Source organism: Hordeum vulgare, chromosome 1H (genome assembly GCF_904849725.1).
Source record: "Hordeum vulgare subsp. vulgare chromosome 1H, MorexV3_pseudomolecules_assembly, whole genome shotgun sequence".
NCBI lineage: Eukaryota > Viridiplantae > Streptophyta > Magnoliopsida > Poales > Poaceae > Hordeum > Hordeum vulgare.
In genome coordinates this window covers 157,428,952-157,445,225 of record NC_058518.1, presented here as the reverse complement: position 1 = coordinate 157,445,225, position 16,274 = coordinate 157,428,952, and positions in this window count along the sequence as shown.

Below are 16,274 nucleotides of genomic sequence, written 5' to 3'. Positions count from 1 at the left end.
ACAAAGTTCTCCATGATCTTCATGGAGATCTATCTGATGTAATCTTCTTTGGCGGTTCTATCAATTGCTAGATATAATCTTCTTTGATGTAATCTTCTTTGATGTAATCTATCTGATGTAATCTTCTTTGATGTAATCTTCTTTGGCGGATCTATCTGATGTAATCTTCTTTGATGTAATCTATCTGATGCATAGATATTGTCACGACTTTGTGCGGTTCTATCAATTGCTCGAGAGTAATTTGTTCACCCGCCGTCTACTTGCTTTCGTGAGAGAAGCCACTAGTAAAAACTACGGCCCCCGGGTCTATTCACATCCATCGTTTACACCTCCGCTTTTACTTTGCTTTGTTACTTTGTTGCTTTCAGTTCTCACTTGGAAAACAATCTATAAAGGATTGACAACCCCTTCATAGCGTTGGGAGCAAGCTTTTGTGTTTGTGCAGGATCTTGAGATACTCCTCCACTGATTGATACCTTGGTTCTCAAACTGAGGGAAATACTTACCATCGCTATGCTACATCACCCTTTCCGCTTCGAGGGAACACCAACGCAAGGCTCCAAGGCCACGGGGGAAATCCTTTGCATACTTGCCTAGGAAGTCCCCTAAGGCATAGCCGCAGCAGAAGGATCAAGCCAAGTATTCTCCCGTCGACGTGCCTATTTCTGGCGCCATTGGAAGGTCTTTTGTTGCAGTATCATTCAGCACACGTACAACTCGATGACAATCTCCGCCTTCTTGATCCAGCAAGAGAGATGGGGAAGTAGATGAGTTTTCCGGCAGCGTGACGGCGCACCGGTGGTGGTCGTGATCTATTCCTGCACGGCTTCGCCTAAGCACCGCAGAAATCCGATCTAGAGGAAGAACTACAAACTAGAGGAGAGGGTTGCACGTGGCTGAAATTGTGTCTCAAAAACCCTAAAACCTCTAGTATATATAGGAGGAAGGAGGGTCTAGCCTTGAGCACCAAGGGAAACCCCCTTGGGCTCGGCCGAAGCTAGAGAGGAGGAGTCCTTCTCCAATCCTACTTGGAGTAGGACTCCTCCCCAAGTTGTCCACCTCTTTTGGGGTTTTCCACTTTTACCTCATGGGCTTTCTTTGGTTGACTAGTCAGCCCACTAAGAGCTATTACGCCACCATCAAGTCCACGTGGTCCTCTTGGGGAGTGGTGGGCCCACTTGGTGGGCCCCCGGTACCCATTCGTCACTCCCGGTACAGCGCCAGCAATGCCCAAAATTCTACCGGAATCCAAATACCAACTATCAATCTTCATTTCTGGACCATTCCCGAAACCCTCGTGACATCCGAGATCTCATACGGGACTCCGAACAAAACTTTGGTCACCAGCACCTATAACTCAACTATACCGAAACGTCATTAAACCTTAAGTGTGCAGACCCTGCGGGTTCGAGAATTATGCACACATAACCTGACACACTCCCCGATCAATATACAATAGCGGGACCTGGATGTCCATATTGGATCCTACATATTCTATGAAGATCTTATCAGTTGAACCTCTATGCCAAGGATTCATATAATCTCGTATACCATTCCCTTTGTCCTTCAGTATGTTACTTGCCCGAGATTTGATCGTCGGTATCTCTATACCGTTTTCAATCTTGTTACTGGCAAGTCTCTTTACTCGTTCCGTAATACAAGATCATGTGACTAACTCTTTAGTCACATGGCGTGCAAGGCTTATATGTGATGTTGTATTACCAAGTGGGCCCCGAGATACCTCTCTGTCACACAGAGTGACAAATCCCACTCTTGATCCATGCTAACTCAACGGACACCTTTGGAGATGCATGTAGAGTACCTTTATAGTCACCCAGTAACGTTGCGATTACACACAAGGCATTCCTCCGGTGTTAGTGAGTTACATGATCTCATGGTCATAGGAATGAATACTTGACATGCAGAAAACAATAGCAACAAAATGACACAATCATATGCTACGTTCGTAGTTTGGGTCTTGTCCATCACATCATTCTCCTAACGATGTGATCCCATCATCAAGTGACAACACTTGTCTATGGCTAGGAAACCTGAACCATCCTTGATCAACAGGCTAGTCAACTAGAGAGTCACTACTGACACTGTTTTGTCTATATATCCACACATGCATTTATGTTTCCATTCAATACAGTTATAGCAGGATAATAAATCATTATCTTGGAATAGGAAATATAATAATAAATATTTTATTATTGCCTCTAGGGTGTATTTCCAACAGTCTCCCACTTGCACTAGAGTCAATAATCTAGTCTCACATCTTCATGTGATTTACAATGTAATGAATCTAACACCCATACAGTTCTGATGTTGTTCATGCTTCGCTCGTGGTAGAGGTTTAGTCAGTGGATCTACAACATTCAGATCCGTGTGCAATTTGCAAATATTTATGTACTCTCCTTCGACATAGTCGCGGATGACGTTGAAGCGTCGTTTGATGTGTATGGTCCTCTTGTGAAACCTTGGTTCCTTGGCTAGAGCAATGGCACCAGTGTTGTCACAGAATAGAGTTATTGGATTTAGTGTGCTTGGCACAACTCCAAGATTTGTCATGAACTAATTCATCCAGACACCGTCATTAGCCGCCTCCGAGGCTGCTATGTACTCCGCTCCGCATGTAGAATCAGCTACGACGCTTTTCTTGGAACTACACCAGCTTATCGCACCCCCATTAACAACATATACATATCTGGTTTGTGACTTAGAGTCATCCAGATCAGTGTCAAAGCTTGCATCGACGTAACCCTTTACGACGAGCTCTTCGTCGCCCCCATAAACGAGAAACATTTCCTTAGTCCTTTTCACGTACTTCAGAATATTCTTGACTGCCGCCCAGTGTTCCACTCCTGGATCACTTTGAAACATGCCTGCCATACTTATGGCCAGGCTGACACCCGGTCTTGTGCACAACACTGCATACATGATAGACCACATGGCTAAAACATAGGGGAAGACACTCATCTTTTCTCCATCTTCTGCAGTTACTGGACATTGAGTCTTACTCAACTTTATACCTTGTAACACAGGCAAGAACCCCTTCTTGGATTGTTCCATTTTGAACTTCTTCAAAACTTTATCAAGGTATGTGCTTTGTGAAAGTCCTATTAGGCGCCTCGATCTATCTCTATAGATCTTAATGCCTAATATGTACGCAGCTTCTCCTAGGTCTTTCGTTGAAAAACTTTTGTTCAAGTAATCCTTTACACTCTCCAAAAACTCTTCATTGTTTCCAATCAGCAATATTTCATCCACATATAATATTAGAAACTCTACAGATCTCCCACTCACTTTCTTGTAAATACAAGATTCTCCTACAACTTGTATAAACCCAAACGCCTTGATCACCTCTTCAAAGCGCTTATTCCAACTCCGAGATGCTTGCACCAATCCATAAATGGATCGCTGGAGCTTGCATACTTTGTCAGCATTCTCTGGATCGACAAAACCTTCGGGTTGTATCATATACAACTCTTCATTCAGAAACCCATTAAGGAACGCCGTTTTGACATCCATCTGCCAGATTTCATAATCAAAAAATGCAGCTATTGCTAACATGATTCGGACGGACTTAAGCATCGCCACGGGTGATAATGTCTCATCATAGTCAACTCCTTGAACTTGTGACAAAACCCTTTGCCACAAGTCGAGCTTTATAACCGGTCACATTACCGTCTACGTCCGTCTTCTTCTTAAAGATCCATTTGTTCTGAATAGCCTTGCGACCTTCAGGTAGTACTTCCAAAGTCCACACTTTGTTTTCATACATAGATCCTATCTCGGATTTCATGGCCTCTAACCATTTGTTGGAATCTAGGCCCACCATTGCTTCTCCATAACTCGCAGGCTCATTGTTGTATAATAATATGATAGGCAAGACAGGATTCCCGTACCACTCGGGAGCAGTACGTGCTCTTGTCAACCTGCTAGGTCCGACAATAACTTGATCTGAAGCTTCATGACCATCATCATTAGCTTCCTCTTCAACCGGTGTTGCCTCGACAAAAATTTCATTCTACCCTGTGCCACCATCTTGTTGAAGCAGAGGTTCTGTAACCTCATCAAGTTATATCTTCCTCCCACTCAATTCTTTCGAGAGAAACTCTTTCTCAAGAAAAACTTCGTTCTTAGTGACAAACACTTTGCCCTCGGATCTGAGATAGAAGGTATACCCAACTGTCTCTTTTGGGTAACCTATGAAGACACACTTTTCCGCTTTGGGTTCCAGCTTTTCACGCTGAAGCTTTTCTAAATAAGCATAGCATCCCCAAACTTTAAGAAATGACAACTTTGGCTTCTTGCCATACCATAGCTCATATGGTGTCGTCTCAACAGATTTTTATGGTGCCCTATTTAAAGTGAATGTATTTGTCTCTAATGCATAGCCCCAAAACGATAATAGAAAATCAGTAAGAGACATCATAGGTCGCACCATATCTAACAAAGTACGATTACGACATTCGGACACACCACTACGCTGTGGTGTTCCAGACGGTGTCAACTGTGAAACAATTCCACAGTGTCTAAAGTGAGCACCAAACTCGTAACTCAGATACTCTCCTCCTCGATCAGATCGTACGAAGTTGATCTTCTTGCTACGATGATTTTCAACTTCACTCTGAAATTGCTTAAACTTTTCAAACGTTTCTGTAAGTGCATCTAGTGCCCCGTAGTGATTTTGCTGGTTTGAAGACTTATAGGTTAAGTATCTAATGTCTTCATGAGTGTACACAGGATCTATAACTCGTTGAGGAGATTGAAATATTCGATGGATATCGACCCCTAAAAATGTATATCTTCGGCTGAAGAAATTGGTCTGAAGCTGAAGAATTGAATCGCGAAGAAATTGCAACAAAATCGATATTCCTCATGAATATGTTGAAGATGAGGAATTCGGTGTGTCCTGAAGAAAATCAATCCGAAGACTTTGAAGCATGAAGATTTATTCTTTCTGTTTTATTTTCTTCACTCTTGAGTCATAGGAACACCGTACTGTTAAAGGGGGTCTAGGTAACACTTTGTAATGAATTTCCTCATGATGCTCAACCCAAGCCTAATCCTACCAAAAGCCTCAAGTGAGGAATATGAGAGACATGAGGACTCTCACAGTTGAGGGTCCCGACCGTTGCCACAATTCGCGCCACATCACCAATCTTATCCACTCCAACGGTCATATTATTTAAAGGCATTAATGTCAAATCATGTTAGGATGCTCCCAGGCTATAAATAGCTGCCCCCCACAACCATTAGCTGGTTGGCTGCTCCGTTAGAAACTGACACTTGTCATAAGAGAAACCCAAATTCCTCAGAGTCTTCGAGAGTAATTCATCAGTGAGGAAACACCCAAAACACAAAACCACAAACCAAAACCAAGTGATTGAGCATCACTGAAGAAGTTGGTCCTGGGTGAGACTGAAGCCTTTTACCTTTGAGGATTGTGCATCTTCCAGACGGTTAGGCGTCATGGTCTAGAGCAATCGAGCAGTCAATTGTGGATCGCCAGGTGACCAAGTTTGTGAGGGTTTGGAAGTCTGCCCTGAAGACTTACCATGAGTGTTGGGTGAGGACTGTGTGTTCTTAGCCCAAGGAGAATACGGCAGGGACTGTGTGTCCCGGGACTATGTGTCCCAGGACTGTGTGTCTTTTGGTTTAAATACCAAGCCGCTCCAAACCAGATGTAAAAATGTCACATCAGTTGGAACTGGGTCATCAACCACTGTCTTCACTGTGAAACGGGTTCTATTTCTTCAACTCTTTCAATTCCTCATATTGTATGTTGAAGATTTTCATTGTTCCTCATATTGTATGTTGAAGATTTTCATTGTCACTGTTTGAAGAATTTGCTGAAGACTTTCTCTGAAATTCCTCAACCCCAAATTCTTCACACGAGTTATTCTTCACCTATTTTCTCTATGCCTGCATGTTGTGCAAACTGCTTTTCATATTTGTCACCTTGAAAACTGTTGTAGTGAAACTTTGCACTCCTGATGCTTTGTTGTTTCCGCTGCAAGTTAGTCATCAGTGAGGAATTTCCTGAGTGATGAAATTCTAAAAATCTCCTATTCACCACCCCCCCCCCCTCTAGTCGATATAACGCACTTTCAATTGGTATCAGAGCAAGGTACTCCCTTGTTCTGTGTGATTTTGGTTTAACCACCTGGAGTTTTAGTTATGTCGACTGCAGGCAAAATCAAGGTTACTGCAAGATGTCCTACTTTCGAAGGAAAGGACTTTCCCTTCTGGAAGACCAAGATGCAGATGCATCTACAAGCTTTGACAATGATCTCTCGTATATTGTGGAACATGGTTACCCTATCGTCACTGCTACTGTCTCTGTCGCTGATGTGAAGAAATTCAAGCAACTTGATTCTCAAGCGAAGAATATCATCCGTGGCCATCTGAGCAAAGGGCGGTATGGCAGAGTGAGTGCTTTGGGCTCGGATAAACTTATGTGGGAAAAGTTGTCCAAAGTTAATGAAGGAGTATCAACCCAGCGTGATTCACATGTTGATGTTCTTCGCAATCTCTTCAATCGCTTCAAGAGGCTTGACAATGAAAGCTGTCAAGATGCCTTTGATCTCCTCACTAACATATCAAATGAACTGCAAGCACTGGGAGCTCGAGACATTACTGATCATGAAGTTGTGAAGAAACTGCTAAGATCTTTGGATTCTTCATTTGATACTTTAGTTCTGATGATCCAAGAAAGACCAGACTACAAAATGCTTGATCCTGCTGACATACTTGAAAGACTCAATACTCATGAATTCCAACAAGAAGAAAAGAGAGATCTATATGGACCAAGTTATTCTCGACCTCGTGCACTGAAAGCCAAAGCAATTTCCTCATCTGAAAAAGAAGACTCGGATGGTAGCATTGGTGAACCTGAAGAATTTGGACAGGAGCTTGCAATGCTCGTGAGGAAATTCCGAAAGTTTACGAGACGTGGCCAGTTTGGTAAATCTTCAAGACGAGATATGAGGAAATCAGAATCTTCATCTGAGGACTACAAGAAAAGAACCTGCCACAAATGCAAGAAATTAGGTCACTACATTGCTGATGGTCCTCGTTGGGGAAAGGAATCAAAGAAGAAGAAATACAAGGATGAAAGTTCTGATGACTCGAAGAAAAAGAAGAAATCTTCAAAATCCTCATCCTCAAAGTCCTCATCGCACAAGAAGACTAGTTTCAGAAAGGCTCGGGCACTTATTGGCAAGGAAATGGATTCCGAGGCAGAATCCGAGGAATGTGATGAAGAAGAGGGTTCTGATGAAGACTCGGAATCTGGACAGGCTAGCCTTGCACTTGCAACCACATCCATCAGCAAGTCAATCTTCAACCTTGAAGAACATGATAACACCATCCACACTGATGACTATGCTGATGACTTTACCCGTGCTCGTACCCGTGCTAATGCTTCTAACATGCAGGGAAATTAGAAGGAACATGAATATGAGCGTTATTCTTCAAACAATTATGTTCATAAATCCTTAAAGAAATTCTATGCATATTCATTTGAATACTTTAACCCCCGACTGTTAAGAGAAGTGCATTAGCTTCAATGCCCCGTTTCTCATATGGTGCTCGCAGGATGATGAATGCTTTACCACCCCTTCAGATGTGGGTGGTGAAGAAATTGAACTAATCACTTCTGCAGGTGAGGGCTCCAGATGAAAATCATCATCTGAAGAATTTGCTATAGACCCGAGGAATATGCTTAATGGGACGCAAGCTATCATTGATGAAATGAAAAATATTTCACACATCCTCATAATTACTGTTTATGATGAAATTCCTATCTGATGAAATTGATATCATATTCTTCAAGTCTCAAGCATATGAGATGGTAAGCTGTACTAATTCATCTGCAGGATGACAAACCCAAGAGCACTGAGTGGGTTCTTGATAGTGGCTGCACACATCACATGACTGATGACAAAAGCTTGCTGATGAATATGCCACTAACTCCATCACCCCTGAAGCAAATCATTTATGCTGACAAAGGTAAAAGCAAGGTATTGGGACTTGGCAAAGTGGCTATTTCCAAGGACAGGCACATGGACGAAGTGATGATTATTGAATCCCTTGGGTTTGACCTCATGTCAGTCTCAATGCTTTGTGATCTTGATATGATTGTTATCTTTGGAAGATATAGATGTGTTGTCATCATGGAATCTGACAGATCCAAAGTCTTCGAAGGTGTTAGAAGAGGGGATTTCTACATTGTTGATTTCTCTACAGGTCCTCAACCAACCACTTGCTTACTAGCAAAAACCTCAGAAGCGTGGCTGCGGCATTGAAGACTTGGTCATGCACGCATGAGGAATTTGCACACGCTCGCGAAGAAGAAGCATGTCATCAGCATCGAATCAGTCAAATTCCTCGAGGACTACCTGTGTGGTGCTTGTGAGTCTGGGAAAATGACCAGATCCAAGCACCCCTCGAAGTCCATCATGACCACTACTCGTCCATTTGAATTGCTTCACATGGATCTATTTGTACCTACTCATTATGCCACTCTGAAAAATGCAGCATCTTTATATGGCTTTGTCATAGTTGATGATTATTCCAGATACACTTGGGTGCGTAACATTTTGTATAAAACTGAAGTGCAAGAAGTCTCCAAACAATTTTCCTCAAGGGCCTCGACGAACTTCGGCGTCAAGATCAAACACATCAGGAGTGATAATGGAACAGAACTCAAAAACACTGGTCTCGATAATTATCTTGATGAACTTGGTATTACTCATGAATTGTCTCCTCCTTGTACTCCTCAACAGAATGGTGTCGTCGAAAGAAAGAACATGACTCTGGTTGAGATGGCAAGAACCATGCTTGAAGAATATCAGAATCCTCGTCGTTTCTGGCCTAAAGCAATCAATATTGCATGCCATATCATCAACATGGTATATCTTCACAAATTCCTCAAGAAAACCTCATACGAACTCCTCACTGACAAGAAACCCAATGTAAGTTATTTCAAAGTCTTTGGTGCAAAATGCTGGATTAGAGATCCTCACATAGCTCAAAGTTTGCACCTAAGGCACATGAGGGTTTTATGCTTGGTTATGGAAAGGACTCGCACACCTACAGAGTCTTCAACACCTATCACAACAAGGTTGTTGAAACTATAGATGTGCGGTTCGATGAAACTAATGGCTCGCAAAGAGAGCAATTGCCTCCTGATAAGCTGTCTCCTGAGGAAGCAATAAAGCTCAAAGCTACTGAAGACACTGTTCCCACTGAGGAAATTGATGAAGAAATCATTCCCAGCACCGATGAAAATCAAGAAGATGCTCCTGAGGAAATTGCTCCAGAACCAATTCCTCAGCCCAGACAAAATCCTCAACCAGCTCATCTAAGGATTGCAAATGAACTAGAACTTGACAAAATCCTCGATGACATCAACGCGCCAGGTCCTCTCACTCGCTCAAAAGCTTCACACTTAGTTAACTTTTGTGGGTATTTTTCCTTTGTGTCTATCACAGAACCTTCAAAAGTTGCTGAGGCTTTCATGGAACCAGAGTGGATCCAAGTCATGCAAGACGAACTTCTTCAATTCAAGCTGAATGACGTATGGGAGCTCGTCAAACGACCAGATCCTCGCAAGCACAATATCATCGGCACCAAGTGGATTTTCCGAAACAAGCAAGATGAGGATGGTCCAGTGGTGAGGAATAAGGCACGACTTGTAGCCCAAGGCTACACACAGGTTGAAGGAATTGGTTTCGATGAAACTTTTGCACCTGTTGCTAGACTTGAAGCTATTCGTATACTACTTGATTATGCTAATCATCATAACATTATCTTATATCAAATGGATGTGAAAAGTGCATTCCTAAATGGTAAGCTTGAGGAAGAAGTATATGTTGCTCAGCCCCCAGGTTTTGAGGATCCACAGAATCCAGACAAAGTCTTCAGACTCAAAAAGGTGCTCAAGCAAGCCCCTCGGGCGTGGTATGATACATTGAACGAATTCCTCATGAAGAAAGGCTTCAAACCTGGTTCACTCGATCCAACTCTTTTCACTAAATCCTATGATAATGAACTATTTGTGTGCCAGATATATGTCGATGGCATCATATTTGGTTGTACTGACAAATGATACAGTGATGAATTTGCTTACATGATGAGTGAAGAATATTAGATGTCTATGATGGGGGAGCTGAAATTCTTCTTAGGTCTTCAAATTTGTCAACAACGCAATGGGATCTTCATATCACAGGAGAAATACCTCAAGGATGTTCTGAGGAAATTCGACATGCATGAATGCAAAGGTGCCAAGACTCCAATGCCTACCAACGGCCACCTCTGCACTAACGAAAATGGTAAAGAATTTGATCAACAGGTATATCGTTCCATGATTGGCTCTTTACTATACTTATGTGCATCTAGGCCACACATAATGCTTAGTGTTTGCATGTGTGCACGTTTTCAAGCAAAATCGAAGGAATCACACCATAAGGTTGTGAAGCATATTCTTCGATACTTAGCTCACACACCAACACTAGGATTACGGTACCCCAATGGCTCAAATCTTCATCTTGTGGGGTATTCTGATTCTAACTATGTTGGTGACCATGTGGACCGCAAGTCAACTTGTGGCACATGTCATTTCCTTGGAAGATAATTAGTCTGTCGGTCCTCAAAGAAGCAGAACTGCGTTTCACTCTCCACTGCCGAAGCTGAGTACATTGTTGCTGGTTCATGTTGTGCTCAATTGCTATGGATGAAGCAAACCCTCAAGGACTACAGCATCAACATGAAGAATGTGCCTCTCTACTGCGACAATCAGAGTGCAATCAAGATTGCATACAACCCAGTACAACACTCGAAGACTAAGCACATCCAGATTCGTCATCATTTTCTTCGGGACCATGTCCTCAAGGGCAATATCCTCATCGACCATGTGAAGACTGAAGATCAACTAGAAGATATCTTCACTAAGCGCTTGGATGAGAAAAGGTTTTGCAAGTTGCGGTGTGAGCTAAATATCTTAGAATCTTCAAATGTTTTGTAAAAACATGCACACGTCCTTACACTTATGCAAAATTGATGACTTAGATGTGCAACACACGAAAAATCGATTTTCCTCAACCAATGAAGAATCTCACTCTTAGTGTGAGGAAATCAACAAAGAAATTGATTCGCAGGGCCCTGCGACAATTGTACGCAGCGTGTGAAATCAACATTCTTATACGATGGGTCACGCCACCACCCAACTTGAAATTCCTCAAGTTGAATTTCTTCAAAGCTGAATTTCTTCAAAGTTGTTTTTCTTCAAAGTTGTTTTTCTTAAAAGTTGTTGTTCTTCAAACTTGTTTTTCTTCAAAGCTGAAATTCATCAACATGACGCTTTGTCACAAAATCCTCAAGTTAATCAAAATCTTCAAAAACACTTGATGATTTTCTTTTGCCTATATATATATATATATATATATATATATATATATATATATATATATATATATATATATATATATATATATCCTCAACAACATTCACTTCTAGATATTTCTTCAACTTGATATTTCATCTAAGTGAATGTGATCGGACCCTACTTCCCCTCTATGCTATACTCATCCAGTCTATTCAATTCTTCATATGCGTTCTACTTGAAACTTTGTTCAAAATCCTCACTGCGTCCTTGTGAGGTGATGATTTTGTAACAAAATCCTCAAATCTTCAAAAATGATTTTATATTGTTACCGAGTAACTAAACTCACTTCCCACGATCTCCACCGCTTTAAACGGTTGCTACACGTGTCCTGCAGAGACGAAAGGGCAGGGGTAGTTCGGTCCGAAAGAATCGGCCGGACAGTTTTCACCTGGGCTATAAATATGTCCTTACCCCCTACAGTCAAAACTCTTCGTTCTCTCTCGACCTCCTCTCCGCTACACCAAAGCCCTAACGCCACCGCTAGAAGTTTCGTCGCCGGCGAGGAAAAGCTTTACTGCCTCGACCTCTCCGTCGCCGAAATCACGCCGGAACCGGAACGTCTTCATCCGCCGCCGCCGTAGTTGTCATCTGTTGCCAAGTTAGGGTGCAGTGGACTCGCACCGAAGAGCATCTACTGCTGCTTCTTCCTCTGTTCTTCGTGCGCGCTATATAGGGTAAATAAAACCCTATTTTTACAGTCCCTTTCAATCTACTATTTTACCTTAGATTCGTGAAATCTGTTTTTCCTCAAGTGTCTATCAGTCTCTATTCCTCAAACACTGTTTATTCCTCAATTGTTGATGAATTTCACTAAGCATCTAAAAGTCTTCACGAGATTCCTTAATTGTGCAAATTTTCGAATCTGTACAACTCTGGAACCCAACATCAGAGTGCTTAGACAAATTCCTCAACCCACTGGTCAAATTCCTCAACTTTAAAATTTTCAATTTCTTCAGATCTGAGAATGCATATGACTTCTCCAAATTCCTCGCAACTATACTTTGTTCACAGGTACAAAAATGTCAACTGGTGAATCTCTAGGTTCTCATCAACTTAACTCATTTGCAGCGTTTCTTGAAGAAAATCTGCAAGTGTCATCAGAATCCTCAAGAATTCAATTTCCTCGGCAAAAGCCTCAGCTGAAGAAAATGGAAGATGAAAGGAAGCAAAAGGGTGGCAAGAAGCTCGAACAAAACACTGCCATCGATATCCCTGATGATATATACGTGGAATACTGCACACCAGATGAGCAAGAATTAATGCCCAAGAGGAAGATAAGGCTTCAAAAGATAGAACGCCGGTGGGCTAAGGAGTGGAAAGAATACAGATTCGTCACTCCAAAGTACGTGAAGAAATTCGCTCTTAAGCCACCTGGAAAACAGCCTTCTCTCGAGGATTATCAAGATGCCCATCCTTCAATCCTCAAGACGATTGATGACTATCCTGAGGAAAAGACAAAACACTTGTCAAAGCTTCAGAAGCAAGCAGAAGTTCTTGTGAGGAAATTTAATGAAGAATCTGTTGTTGCTGCTACCGCAGCCACCTCCTCTGCCGCTGAAACTTCTGGCACGGCCATTCCTCAAGTGAAGCCTGTGCCACAGAAACCAAAGGCTTCAAAGCCTCAGGAGAAATTGCTTCAGAAGGCTACACCCGCATCTGCACCAAAACCCTCAGCAACACCAAAGGCTTCAAAGCCTGAACCCAAGCAGATTGTGAAGCAACTGCCTACTGTCTCTAGCTCCTCTGTTCCTTCTGCAACGAGCTCAGGGACAAAGTCTTCACCAACACCAATGAAGACTAAGGTGACAGCTAGAAGAGGAACCGGACCAAGACTAGGAAAAATCATCAAAGTCCTTTCTGCATCAGAAGGCAGTGATGAATATGATGATGAGACTCCGCAGGCAATCATCAGAAACAAGCAGGAGAGGGTTGCTCAAGCTTCAGGCAGCGCCATTCCTCTGGCCATGGACCCAAAAGTCCTTTTGGACTACATCAATGTTTGGTATGATGACCCCAACACTCCTACTGATGACTTGAAGCTTCCCCCAGGCATCAGCCACATGGTGGCCACATTCATCAACAAGGCCAAGTGGAAGGAGACGCAAGCCAAACAACAAAAGCTGCGAAGCTGAAAAAGGAGAAATTCCTCAGACAAAATCTCCTCGGCCTGACGCGTGATGCTCTTGTGTCAACCCATGCAGAATTAAAGACTTTGACAGACAAGTACACAAAGCTATCTGATCGTCAAAGTCTCAAGAACAATTTCATCAAGTTTCCTACCAATGCAGTTGATGATTACAACAAGAAGGCTGCCCCTCCAGCAACAACACAGCAGCCTGAGATTGAGGAAGAACAACCTGCCCCTGCTGAGGAAATGCCTCAAGAAAGCCGTGCTGATGCATGATAACCCACAAGTATAGGGGATCGCAACAGTTTTCGAGGGTAGAGTATTCAACCCAAATTTATTGATTCGACTCAAGGGGAAGCCAAAGAATATTCTCAAGTATTAGCAGTTGAGTTGTCAATTCAACCACACCTGAAAGATTTAGTATCTGTAGCAAAGTATCAGTAGGAGAGTAGTATGATAGCAGCAGTAGCAACAGTAACCAGTAGCACCAAAGTAACAGCAATAGCAACAGAGTAACGTAGCAAGGACCAGTAGGAAAAGACTCATAGGCATTGGATCGGTGATGGATGATTATGCCGGATGCTATTCATCATGTAATAGTTATAACACGGAGAGATAAGTAACTAGCTACAGTTCGTCAATGTAATGTAGGCATGTATTCCGTATGTAGTCATACGTGCTTAGGGAAAAGAACTTGCATGACATCTATTGTACATCCCTCCCGTGGCAGCGGGGTCCTAATGGAAACTACGGGATATTAAGGTTCTCCTTTTAATAAAGAACCGGACCAACGCATTAACACTTGGTGAATACATGAACTCCTCATACTATGGTCATCTCCGGGAGTGGTTCCGGCTATTGTCACTCCGGGGTTGTTGGGTCATAACACATAGTAGGTGACTACAACTTGCAAGATAGGATCAAGAACACACATATATTGGCGACAACATAATAGGTTCACATCTGAAATCATGGCACTCGGGCCCTAGTGACAAGCATTAAGCATGGCAAAGTAGTAGCAACATCAATCTTAGAACATAGTGGATACTAGGGATCAATCCCCGTCAAAATTAACTCGATTACATGATAGATCTCATCCAACCCATCACCGTCCAGCAAGCCTACGATGAGATTACTCACGAACAGTGAAGAGCATCATGGAATTGGCGATGAAGGAATGTTGATGATGACGATGGCGACGATCTCCCCTCTCCGGAGCCCAGAACGGACTCCGGATCTGCCCTCCAGATGAAGAACGGGAGGTGGTGGCGCCTCCGTATCGTAAAACGCAATATACTCTTCTCCTTGATTTTTTTCCCGGGCGAGACGGACTAAATAGAGCTGAGATTGGAGGCGGTGGAGCGTTGTGGGCCCCACAAGCCTGCCAGGCGCGGCCAGGGGGGCGCGCCTCGTGGGCTTGTGGGCTTACAACTCCACTTCTTCCGCTGATTCTTGCGCCAGTATTTTTTATATATTCCACAAAAATTCTCCGTAAATTTTCAGGTCATTCCGAGAACTTTTATTTCTGCGCAAAAACAACACCATGGAAATTCCGCTGAAAACACCGTTAGTCTGGGTTAGTTCCATTCAAATCATTCAAATTAGAGTCCAAAACAAGAGCAAAAGAGTTCGGAAAAGTAGATACGATGGAGACGTATCAAATCCCCCAAGCTTAAAGCCTTGCTTGTCCTCAAGCAATTCAGTTGACAAACTGAAAGAGACAAAAGAAAAACTTTTACAAACTCTGTTTGATCTTGTTGTTGCAACTATGTCTAACTCATATCCAGAATTTTAGCAAGATCACAAGCAAACCACATAAGCAAATGACATCTAGGTCTCACGGTAAACTCATATCAATGGCATAATCAACTAGCGAGCAAATAAGAATAAGTCTTGAACGTCAACACTTCAATCAAAACAATCATGAAGCAGTACGAACATATGGTATCTCGCTAGCTCTTTCTGAGACCGCAAAACATAAATGCAGAGAACCTTCAAAGACCAAGGGCTGACTAAACATTGTAATTCATGGCAAAGAAGATCCAGTGACAGTCATAGTCAATATCAGTTAAAAGAAAAGCATAAAAATGATAGAGGTGCTCTCTAATTGGTGCTTTTATAAGAGGAGGATGACTCAACAGGAACATAAATAGATAGGCCCTTCATAGAGGGAAGCATTGATTTCCAGAGGTGCCAGAGCTCAAGCTTTGAAAACAGAGATAATAATTTTGGGTGGCATGCTTTTATTGTCAATGCAATGACTGAGAGTTCTCACCATCTTCCACGCTACACATGCTATAGGCGGTTCCCAAACAGAAAAGTAAAGTTTTGACTCCACCACCACCAATCAATCACACTCCACGACTAGCCGAATACTCAGGTGCCGTCCATACCAACATCAATCCAGGGGAGTTTTGTTTGTAATTATCTTTTCGATTTGAGCATGGAACTGGCCATTCCAATTATCGGCCCCTTTCTCGTGAATGATAGTGGATAAACACATATTGAGGATAACACGCCTAGCATGGAAGATACTGATAGCCCCCTGTCACCACATGAGCGGTTCGGGCATGCAAAACAGATTATTTCTTGAAGGTTTAGAGAGTGGCACATGCAAATTTACTTGGAACGGCAGGTAGATACCACATATAGGTAGGTGTGGTGGACTCATATGGAACAACTTTGGGTTTA